The sequence below is a fragment of the Bos mutus genome, chromosome 6 (assembly GCF_027580195.1).
Source record: "Bos mutus isolate GX-2022 chromosome 6, NWIPB_WYAK_1.1, whole genome shotgun sequence".
Classification (NCBI taxonomy): Eukaryota; Metazoa; Chordata; class Mammalia; order Artiodactyla; family Bovidae; genus Bos; species Bos mutus.
Genome location: NC_091622.1, coordinates 22663008 through 22675787, shown reverse-complemented (window position 1 = coordinate 22675787; position 12780 = coordinate 22663008). Strand labels below are relative to the sequence as shown.

The 12780-nt window shown below is 41.1% G+C and overlaps 1 non-coding gene across 1 annotated transcript; it reads left to right on the top strand.

Annotated features, from left to right (window-relative positions):
* The first annotated feature begins 11354 nt into the window (after positions 1-11354).
* On the top strand, positions 11355-11426 carry TRNAC-ACA (transfer RNA cysteine (anticodon ACA)). The gene has a single exon. It is a non-coding gene; the product is annotated as a tRNA-Cys (tRNA).
* Positions 11427-12780: the final 1354 nt, after the last annotated feature.

Genomic DNA, 12780 nt, shown 5'->3' with positions numbered 1-12780 from the left:
CACCCCCCACACCCCACTGTAAATCGCTTGCATTTCTGATTCCATCACTGTGTCCACTTACTGGAGGATCTGAACTGATGCCAATAAATACATAAATTAATGTTTGTTCTGGCTTATCTTGCTGAGAGACAGAACAATAGCTGAAAATTTTTATTGAATTGTAACCATGGAGAACAAATACCAACAGCTCTCCCCTTTACTCAAGCATATACCATTTCCAAAGTCTTGTTTCTTTTTTAAGCGGTTGCTTCCCTTAACCATTTCAAATAGAACCTTCCCTTTTCTTTTCCTTCCTACTGTACCCATTACTGCATCTCTCTGTCTAGTTCAGAGTAAAATACATTCTGTTGATATTGATGTAGAAGTTATATGGATGAGGAGCAAATAGACTTTTTCTAATAGACTTAAGCAATTAATACTTAAGAATAACTTCACACTAGATACACATTAGATTCTAAACTGCCATGCTTTCGTGTTTTGTGCTTTTCAGTACCAGGAGAAAGAGGTAAGTATATATGTAGAAGTGAATTTAACCTCAATATAGGAGCATAAAGTCTGAAATTAGCAAATAACCTTGGCTTCAGTGGTGGTTAATGCCCCAAAGCTAAGTCATCTGATCACAACCATCGAATAAAGTCTGCATTAAGATTCATTCAGGACTGTAAATTTGCTTTTGGAAAGGACATTTGGAGGCAGTTCAATATTTCTTTAGCAATTATTTTTCAAGCTTCCATTCATTCCAGGTTTGTCTACACCATCAACCTCCCTTTCCCACATGGTTCATGACTCTAGATTATCCATTTGCATCACTTCCGTATAAACTCTTGTTTTCTTTGTAAACAGAATGGAACCCATGGGCTAATCAGACCCCCCATGATGCTGTAAACATGGAGGATGAATATTTATTAGACATTTGAGTGGGAGAATAGCGAACAAGCGCCTGCTCCATCCCCTGAGTGCCATCTGCATTCAGGGGCACAAAAAGTGCCCACCCAGGGAGCTCTCCTGCCCACAAAGAAGCCCACACACTGCACCACTGACAGCTATGTGAGGAAGAGACGCTAAAGCTGAGCAAAACATGGGAACTGCACATATTGGTCATCAGAAGATGCTGAGTAAGCCCCCAAGGAGCCAAAATATGAGGCTCATTTTAAGTTTTAAAATCAGCTAACTCCTCTGGCAAAAATGAGTTTTTCTTTTTTAAAGCCTACAGAATCTCTAATTCCCAATCTGTTCAGAGACTTACCTCCCTTTACAAACTAACAAAAATAGATATGCAACCAACCTCTGAAACTCAGAAGAAATAGAAATTGCTGCTTTAGAGTTTCTTTGCAGCTCAACATCTTGAATTATATATGAGGAAGCAAGTCACCTTTTCTATCCTTTGAGAAACGCAGAGAAACAAGGTGGTCTCTGGAGTTGATCTGAGTGAGAAATCCCACCTTTCCTGACTCTAAAACAGGAAGGATGTCCGTGACAGACAAGTGAAAAGCCTGAAGGAAATTGATTGGAGAACTGTGTGAGCATCAGGAATGGGGCCGGGGTGGAGGTGGGTGGAGGTGGGTGGTGGTGGATGGACAAAAACGAAAGAAAAAAAAAAAATAGGAATGGGAAATGAGTGAATGTAAGTTAAATCCATGCTTGCTTTCTCCTACTCCTAAAGTGACATAAAAACACAATTTTTTGTTTGTTGTTGAGTCCCTCAGTCGTGTCCAATTCTTTTCGACCCCATGGACTATAGCAATCAGGCTCTTCTGTCCATTGGATTTCCTAGGCAAGAATGATGAAGTGGGTTGCCATTTCCTACTCCAGAGTATCTTCCTTACCCAGGGATCAAAACTGCATCTCCTGCAAGTCCTCTGCATTGCAGGATTCTTTACCACTGAACCACCAAGGAAGCGTAAAAACATGTTTCAGTTCAGTCGCTTCGTCATGATCAACTCTTTGTGACCTCATAGAGTGCAGCGCACCAGGCTTGTCCATCATCAACTCCCCAAGCCTACTCAAACTCATGTACATCGAATTGGTGATGCCTTCCAACCATCTCATCCTCTGTCATCCTCTTCTCCTCCTGCTTTCAATCTTTCCCAGCATCAGGAAAAAATACATTTAGACCATGCTTAAAAAAAAAACAAAACACTTTTACTTATAACCATCTTACTTATAAAATGATTCCAACATTCTAATGAATGTTAGTAGATTTATCTGTGACTTCAAAGTTTAGGCTATTCTTGTTTTAATCATTATATTGTCTAGTGTTTATTTCTTCAGAAGATTGCTAAAATACATACCAGAAAAATATTATCTTACGTTTTTTGGGGGTGGAGGGGAATGGTCCAGAAATAAAGTCTGTGTTCAACTCCTTATTCAGTATCAACAGCAGATCTGCAATTAGAGCTCAGAACCTCTTTTTGGATTCAGATATAGTCATACGATAACTGAATAGAAAACCAAACATTAGTGACAATCATGAGCTACTTGGTTAATAGAGCAATTTCGCCCTGTGTGTGGCCTCAGTCTCTCATGCAAATTGACTGCTGGTGGCTGCTCCTCCTATTTACTGCCTCTGTCTGGCCATCAGCAGTGAAGACAGTTGGTCCCCAGCTAAGATCTCTGGAACCTAAGGCAGTACAGAGATGAATACTGATGCAAAGCTGAAAGCTTTATAGAAATTATCATTGCCAGTATTCAGTTGTTCTTTTCTTTTCTAAATTGTTAACATATCAGAACTGAAAACTACCCTCTTCACTAAATTTGAATCTATGCTAGATGATAGTGAATTGCTTTCTGAAAAATCATACTTGGTAAGATGGTGAACAATCATTTTCTATTTGGGGGAATCAGAGCGATAGTTCAGTCTCTCATACGGTTTCTTCCTACCTGCTTCATAAGTCCAAACTCTTCTTATCACCTACAGCCTGGCCAATTCTCCATATAAGTTTATGATTACATCCTTAATAAGATCTGCATTGCTAGTACCACAAGGGTCACTATAAAGCATTCCATAAATAATTTTGAGTAAAAATAGATAATCAGAAGCCTGGGAGAACCCTGTCCCTCACCAACTCCCGGAGTTCACTGAGACTCACGTCCATCGAGTCAGTGATGCCATCCAGCCATCTCATCCTCTGTCATCCCCTTCTCCTCCTGCCCCCAATCCTTCCCAGCATTAGAGTCTTTTCCAATGAGTCAACTCTTCGCATGAGGTGGCCAAAGTACTGGAGTTTCAGCTTTAGCATCATTCCTTCCAAAGAAATGCCAGGGCTGATCTCCTTCAGAATGGACTGGTTGGATCTCCTTGCAGTCCAAGGGACTCTCAAGAGTCTTCTCCAATACCACAGTTAAAAAGCATCAATTCTTCAGTGCTCAGCCTTCTTCACAGTCCAACTCTCACATCCATACATGACCACAGGAAAAACCATAGCCTTGACTAGACGGACCTTTGTTGGCAAAGTAATGTCTCTGCTTTTGAATATGCTATCTAGGTTGGTCATAACTTTCCTTCCAAGGAGTAAGCATCTTTTAATTTCATGGCTGCAGTCACCATCTGTAGTGATTTTGGAGCCCCAAAAAATAAAGTCTGTCACTGTTTCCACTGTTTCCCCGTCTATTTCCCATGAAGTGGTGGGACCGGATGCCATGATCTTCGTTTTCTGAATGTTGAGCTTTAAGCCAACTTTTTCACTCTCCACTTTCACTTTCATCAAGAGGCTTTTGAGTTCCTCTTCACTTTCTGCCATAAGGGTGGTGTCATCTGCATATCTGAGGTTATTGATATTTCTCCCAGCAATCTTGATTCCAGCTTGTGTTTCTTCCAGTCCAGCATTTCTCATTATGTACTCTGCATATAAGTTAAATAAACAGGGTGACAATATACAGCCTTGACGAACTCCTTTTCCTATTTGGAACCAGTCTGTTGTTCCATGTCCAGTTCTAATTGTTGCTTCCTGACCTGCATACAAATTTCTCAAGAGGCAGATCAGGTGGTGTGGTATTCCCATCTCTTTCAGAATTTTCCACAGTTAACATCAACATAGGGAGGATTTTAAAGACAAGTCACATCCATTTCACATGTCCACCTAAGTCTCGTTATTGCTAATCTTCTGTGCTCATCGCCAGTTTTAAGGTCAAGTGCTTCAAGTATATTTTCCTGAGATGGGCTGATATAGAACCACTTTGCATTCTTTGTCTTTTGTTTTAAAGAGACTCTAGGTTGAAAAGTAAAAAGTCTTTATCCTTGACTTTAAATGGATTGAATTGCATGTGAGAACAGAGTGTACTGTTTCCTCCTCCTATGTTTTCATAATTGGTGACCCAAAATCAAAATAGAAATGGTAACACGTTCATAGGACAAGTTGATATATTATGTTCAGATCTTGCTATAACACAAAGTGACAGATGACCAAAAAAAATAATATTGACAAATTCGTTAAATAGAAACCTAACATTAGAAAGTCATTAAATTATTCTACTCAACTCATCAAGTAATGCAACTGAAATTCACTCCTAGTCTAATATTCTACATCTGTGAATAAAATGTGTTACTCAGGTGATATCTTATACTACCTAGTACAAATTTAATGCATCTCCTGATGTAATTGTAAAATCTGTTTATAATTTTATTTGGCCTGTTTATTTACTCAACATGCATTTATTGAGAACTTACTTTGTTCCAGGACTGGGTATACAGTAAAGGACCAAACCAACAAATTCTTCACCCTTAGAGATGCTTACATTCTCTTCCTGGGAGACAGACAATTTTAAAAAATAATATATAATAACTTTAAGCTAAGTGGAGATAAGAACTATGAAGAAGCACAAATCAGAGGAAGGAAACTGAAATGACAAATTGCCATTTTCTATATTGTGGTCAAGGGAGGAAAGATGATTAAAGACAGAATAGCATGAAGGGCCAAGCCCTCTACTGATACAGATAAAGAACCTTCCAGACCCAGGAAATTGCATGTCCAAAGCTGTAAATTTGGGAATATGCTTAAATGTTTAATGAAAATCAGGTGTGCTTAAAGTAGAATGTGTGAGGGGGAGATTATAGAAATGTCAAAGAAATATTTGAAGGGCAAATCACCGAGAGCCTGAAAAGTCATGACAGGGACTTCCCCTGGCAGTCCAATGATGAAAAATTTGCACTTGTACTGCAGGGTGCGTGGGTTTGATCCCTGGTCAGGGGACTAAGATTCCATATGCTGTGGAGTATGGCGAAAGAAAAGGAAAAAAAAAGTCATGATATACGGAATGCTGCTGCTGCTGCTGCTAAGTCGCTTCAGTCGTGTCCGACTCTGTGCGACCCCAGAGATGACAGCCTACCAAGCTCCCCCGTGCCTGGGATTCTCCAGGCAAGAACACTGGAGTGGGTTGCCATTTGCTTCTCTGATATAAGGAATACAATAGTAATTAAGGTGTATATGTTTTAGAAGACATATAGAGCAAATTTCGATGAGGACTTTTAGCTGCTGCAGTGATCAATGGTCTTTGCACTTTAAAAGTTGACATTTGGCTCTTAACATTGCAATGAGCTATAGCAGAAAGAGAGGGGAGTAGAATGGAAAAGTTAGGAAGGGGGAAAATGTTTGGATTCGTGGTAGAATATAGGCTTCCCTGGTGGCTCAGATGGTAAAGAATCCGCCTGCAATGTGGGAGACCTGGGTTTGATCCCTGGATTGGGAAGATCCCATGGAGAAGGGAACGGCTACCTACTCCAGTATTCTTGCCTAGAGAATCCACGGACAGAGGAGCCTGGCGGGCTAGAGTCCATGGATTCGCAAAGAGTCAGACGGGACTGGGCAACTAGCACACACATGGTAGAATACACTTTCCTTACCGTTGTGCAGAGTAACCCACCTCATTATTAGGAAAGGTGTCCGTATGACAGATTTTCTCCACATGCTAGAATCTGGTCTTACTGAGTTCAGGTTCTAGGGACTTTTTCTACTAAGAAATAGAGTTTTACAATCTAGTCAGTATAGATTAAGAACATCAGTTGTGTCCGGTTGTACACATAACATCTATACATTATAGGCAATCTTGTCTTAATGATGCCAGGATTATAACATTGGTTAAAGCAGAAAGTGAATTGAAACCTCATTCTTAGATGATGAATTAAGATGATGAACAAAAAAGAAGAAAATGTGTTTTCCTATTCTACAATATTTTTCAGGTTCTGGTCACTTCTGTAAGTGACCCCTGCTTCTTAATCCAATTTGGATGGTCCAATAATTTTTCCTCATGAATCTATTGTGGAGAGCTTCAGTAACAATATTAAATGTACATGCACCAAACTCTTTACCAGTACTGAGAAATCTTGCTTACAGACTACTTAAGATATAGGCTTTTGCTTATGGAAAATAAGAATCTGTCTCATATATGATCCAATTTATACATTGATCACTTCATGGGAATAGATGGGGAAACAGTGGAAACAGTGTCAGACTTTATTTTTTTGGGCTCCAAAATCACTGCAGATGGTGACTGCAGCCATGAAATTAAAAGACGCTTACTCCTTGGAAGGAAAGTTATGACCAATCTAGATAGCATATTCAAGAGCAGAGACATTACTTTGCCAACAAAGGTCCGTCTAGTCAAGGCTATGGTTTTTCCAGTGGTCATGTATAGATGTGAGAGTTGGACTGTGAAGAAAGCTGAGCGCTGAAGAATTGATGCTTTTTAACTGTGGTGTTGGAGAAGACTCTTGAGAGTCCCTTGGACTGCAAGGAGATCCAACCAGTCCATTCTAAAGGAGATCGGTCCTGGGTGTTCTTTGGAAGGAACGATGCTAAAACTGAAACTCCAATACTTTGGCCACTCATGCGAAGAGTTGACTCATTGGAAAAGACTCTGATGCTGGGAGGGATTGGGGGCAGGAGGAGAAGGGGACGACAGAGGATGAGATGGCTGGATGGCATCACCAACTTGATGGACGTGAGTTTGAGTGAACTCCGGGAGTTGGTGATGGACAGGGAGACCTGGTGTGCTGCAATTCACGGGGTCGCAAAGAGTGAATTGGGTCACACGACTGAGTGACTAAACTGAATTGAACTGATACATTTAAATTGAGAGAGAAGCCTGAAACCAATAGTTTGAGCATCTGATTTGGAAAGAGAGCACATCAGTTGAAACCAAACTTCATCTGCCAGTAATAAGGTGTTTGCCAGTTATCAAGTATAACTATCTAATCAACGTAACAATGTGCTTTCTTTGGACAATGCTCTCTCTCAACCAAATTCCAAATGGACAGTCAGTTGCGAGATCTAATGAAGCTACAGTCCTGAGGACAAGCTAAGTTTGGAGATATTAATTTCAGACTGAATGAGCCCGAGGCACCCTCTCCGAGCAACAAAGTCAGCTTTCCACACATCTCAGGGGGTGCCACGCATTTCCACTCTGGCCATACCTTTCCACATTTCCTCTAAATGTTGTTCTCCCACAGATGGAGTTTGCACTGCATAACCCTGCCCCATCCCTGGCTACAATTTATTGGACCAAATTACCACCTTGTCATAATAAGAGAGACAACTTATTGACTCAACAGAAGGCCATTAGGATGTCTTCAGACTTTTGAACAGAGACACAAAGTTGGAATGTGATTCCAGCACTAGAATGAAAGTCCAAGAGCCTCCTAGAACTACCCTGAATTCTTCCTGTGGCCTTATGCTTCAATATTTCCTTGAATTTCACAAGCTACTATAGGATTCTGGCTTTAATTTGTTTAATTCTGAGATGAATTGCCGTGGTTTGAAGCCACAAAGATTTGATGGACAATGTCACCCTGTGAAAACTATGGACATGTTTGGTAATATCACTCATTGATTCAATGGTGTAAACCTAGCACCTCCTGTGTGCCAGGCACTGTTCCATGTGTTCATGATACAGAGGAAAACCAGACAGAACAATCAACCACTTTCACAGAGCTTATGTTCTGGAATTCTTGCACAGTGGTTCTCTTCTTGACATTTTGTCCAGATGACTACATAAAAGCCTGATTCTTATTTCCATGGTGTTTATGCCTAAATATCAACAATTCAAGGATGACAGAATATCATTAAGCAGATGTGTTTGTCTTCCTTAATATTCTCCATAATACCTAGCAGGGGACTCACTAATTTGGGAGTCTGCTTATAAGCATGTGTTTTGATGTCAAACTAGACTCAACTTCATGTCGTAGCTCAATATTTACAAACAATGTGACCTGTGTTTGAAACCAACTTTCAAACATATACGCAAATGGAGCTCATGACAACATCAATTCATTCTGTAAGAGTGAAATAAATTAACCTCTGCAAAGCACTTACCACACGTTTGACACAAATTAAAGAAGCAGTGATTTGTAGCTAATACAAGTAGAAAGAACAGCATAAATGAGTCTTGAAGTGAAAGGAGGCATACTGGATGGCCCCTCACTATTGCCCATCAGTCCTGCTGAGAGAGTATGGTTCTTTTTGAGCACATCCCCCAGAGTTGAAACGTTCCAGACAAGGAGGCAAGGCTCAGGGAGAAAGTCTTCCCGGGGAGCTGGTTTTCTGAGTGCTCACTTCTGCCAGCTGAATCTCTGCAGCCCCCTGGTGCCTTTACACTCTTGTTTTCACGTAAATGTGTCATCTGGGAAGGGGAACTGACCACATGGTCTGCCATCATCTCACAGTGGAACACAGGTTTCTCCTCTTCAGTACTATTGACATTTTAAGCCAGGTGACGTGATGAGGGCTGTCCTGTGCATGTCAGGATATTCAGCAGGATCTGACTGGCCTCTACTGGCTAGATGCCCATAGCACCCCAATTCTAATAACCAAAAATTGCTTCTCAACATTACCCAATGTCCCCTTGGAGGATAAAATCACCCCCAGATGAGAATAACTGGGTAGCCAGATCATCAGGGTGAAGGGTCATCTCAGCAGCCAATCACTTGGAGTCTGAACATAATGTAGATGCTTCAGAGTTGAGAAATGCAGCTTCTTTCAAGGCTGGATTAGGGAAAGTGGTTCACTTATATGGCTGGTTCTAGAACCAATTGGAAATGAGACCCAAAGGTACCACAAATTTTAACATTCTTCTGCATATATAGACAATTGTCAAGACCAAAGAGACGGGTTCAGAGTGCATGGATGCCCAGACACACATACCGCTCATAACTGCACTGAGGGAGGAAACCTTTCAGCTGTTGACACAGCTCTGCAAGTATTCCTTCAAAGGGATGCACCACTTTTGGTTTTGTCTATTTGCTTTTTTTTTTTTCAAAACAGTTTTACCACCCTATGGAGAACACCAAATTAAGCAAGATGCCTGGATAACATTTTAGTGATTGAAGAAGTGATTTGCTTTCACCCCCAGAGGCTTACAGCAGCTCTCAAGGTTGACTATAGGATAAATCTTAGAGGTTTAGAGGCCTGTGCTCTCTGCCACAGCTGATTTGATACCTCAAGGCTGCTGTCATTGACCTGTCATACTCAGGCTTCTTTTCACATACACCTTGAACACTCCTGCTGTCAGAACATATAGGTTTAGATATTAGAGGAAACTCATCACAAAACTAAATTAAAAGTGGTCCATCAGTGGCCCTCTGGTTTAAAATGGGGTTATTAGTGCTTTTTGGAGAGTGCCAAGTATCCCTTCACACCTGTCAGGACAAGCGAATTACCTGCTCTAAAAAGGCACTTATCTGAGTGTGACTATAAAGTCTTATACAATCCCTCTCCCCAGGTCTCCGTGGCTGTGATGGAGTCTGATGTATTCCAACCATGTCACAAACACATTACTGTCCCTTCTGAATCAGAACTTCCTGGCTAAGTTTTCTGGAGCTGCCTGCCAGAGTCCATCTCAGCTAACACCCTCAGGACACACTTGGATCTCTTAATGATGTAGTCTCCATAAGGACAGAGTGTATCATATGCTGCCAGGAAGTGAAGGAGAGAAACTGTTCTCTTGCCCATCTCTGACATACCTAGTCAGGAAAGCAGCCAGCGCTTGCTTAAAGTGAGTCCAATAACCTAGTGTTATTCTTCAGATTTTTTTATAGCTCAGAAGCTTGATGTATTTTCCCCAACTCCTAGCTTAATATCTGTTTTCTATTAAAACAAAGGGAAACATATCTTTTGATTTTACAAGTTCCCAACAGTGCTAACTTTGAATATTTCCTACTATGTGTGGGATGGCAGGACAAGCTGTGTTCCAGTTCTTTATTATTCCTGACTTCCAAGAAGCTGAAATTGGTTTGCAGTCTCTTTTTTTAATATGACTGGCAAGTGAGGTAAGGTTGCAAGGAGAAACCTTATTTGTTATAGAAAAGAAACAGAAAACGTATGTAAAGGAATAAGTGCAAAATTGTACAATAAGCACTTTATCATTATTCTAATGTATCTAATCATGTGGGTAGTCAAGTATACATGAAGTGCCTACATATGAATGAGTTCTGTCCCATGAGCAGGTTCATAAATCCAATTTGTTCCTAACTCCAATAAAGTTAGCTCAGGTACTCAATGGGCTTCCCTCATAGCTCTGTCGGTAAAGAATCTGCCTGCAATGCAGGAGATCTGGGTTGGATCCCTGGGTCAGGAAGAGCCCCTGGAGAAGGAATGGCACCCCATTCCAGTATTCTTTCCTGGAGAACCCCATGGACAGAGGAGCCTGGCGGGCTGCAGTCTATGGGGCTGCAAGAGTTGGACACGACTGAGTGGCTCAACCACCACCAGGGCCTCGACTAACACAGCGGGCTATGTACTACTGTAATAGGCTTATAATACTTTTCACACAAATTATAAATAAAAAACAAACACAGAAAATGAAGAAAAAAATTTCAGTCTTACAGTAAGAGCCTTGAAAAGTGCAGTACAACATTTGGCACACAGGGGCTGGCATTGAGTGAACAGGCAAGAAGAGTTACTTACTGAAAGAGGGAGAGAAATTGAGAGATGGCAGAGCTGAAGTTGTGTCCGACTCTTTGCAACCCCATGGACTGTAGCCCACCAGGCTCCTCTGTCCATGGGATTCTCTAGACAAGAATACTGGGGTGGGTGCCATTTCCTACTCCAGGGGGATCTTCCTGACCCAGGGATCGAACCCATGTCTCTTTTTTCCTCCTGCACTGGCAGGCAGATTCTTCACCACTAGTGCCAACTGGCAAGCCCAGGGCTGAAGGATCTTCAGCAACAGAAGTTGGAGGACAAGCTGCAATTTCACTCATGCCTGATGTTGATAGAACACACCTTTGCATCTTTCAGAGTTGAAGGTTCTTATGTAGGAGACTCACTGTACTTCCTTCCAATCAGTTTGACAGTAAACAGTGCCAATGGTATGAAAAGATTTACTTTTCCCTGAAATTTCTCAAAACTATAGAGTATTTGACTTCCCTGGTGGCTCAGACGGTAAAGCATCTGCCTACAATGCGGGAGACCCAGGTTCAACTCCTGGGTAGGGAAGATCTCCTGGAGAAGGGAATGGTAACCCACTCCAGTATTCTTGCCCTCCCCCAAAAAGGGCTCAAAGAAATATTTGGACTTCCCTGGTGGCTCAGACAGTAAAGCGTCTTGCTTACAATGTGGGAGACCTGGATTCTATCCCTGGGTTGGGAAGATCCTCTAGAGAAGGAAATGGCAACCCACTCCAGTACTCTTGCCTGGAAAATCCCAAAGGAGCGTGGTGGGCTACAGTCCACGGGGTCACAAAGAGTCGGACACGACTGAGTGATTTCACTTTATAGAGTATTTAGAGGAAAAGATGAGGTACTTAGATATTTAGATTTAAAAAAAAAAAAAAAACTATAACCAGAAACTATTTCTAAAAGAAGAATTGGCAGATTAATTTCCTTGAGTTTTCCATCTCTCTTTCTTCTTTAGCACTACTTTTGAGGGAACAGAATTTCAGGCAACCTGGAGCCAATGCAGTCTCAGTCTCTACATCTAACTTCAGGACCATAGCAAAATAATATTGCTTTGTTCTCATCTCAGGATACCCACCTTGACCACACTCACAGGAAAAGTTATAAAATCAAAGCCTAAAGAACATGACTTTGATTACCTATTCTTCTCAGTTGTTGACAGCATCCAGTTAAGGAAATCAAAATAAGGAGTCAAATCTAACCCATATTGAGATCAGATGTCCCCATTCTGTACTATAGCTGTACTACAGCTATAGGTCACTAAATCAAAAATACTTGTCCAGGTAAAATGAGGATCAGGTGAAAAGATGTGAGTGGTTGCATTAAATCCTCCATTGTCAGCGGAAAAACAACCCCAGGGCATGTCCACAGACAGAGATCAGCAGGCCCAGCCCCTGGCAAAGAGAAAAGTATGCTGAGACACCTTGAAATGACTTAGCCACTGAGAATAATACAATCCATAGAACACAAGTATCACTTACAGTGTGAAGTGATTGTTTTTCTAAGTGATTATATGAAACATTGCCTGTCATAGGACACTTGGTGAATCAGAGGCAAGAGAAATGTCAGCTGAATCCCAGGTTCAACTCTCTTCTATGGCACCAAATGGAATCTTCTGACTCCATACCCCAGACCTCACTAGTTGAACCAACAACAACAAGAAACTCATTTGTTCTGCTATTGCAACCACAATTGTAACTCATTCTCTTTATTTACATGTAACACACTTACTAAATATGCAATATATGAAAATAAAGACACAACAGCACCATACTTTGCTGTAGTCTAAAACACTGCTCTATTTTTTAAAGGCTTAAAGATTCCTTATCATGGCTTTCACATAACCTAAATGACAAAAGCTTCTGTAAATGACATTCCAATCGCTTCTCCAAACT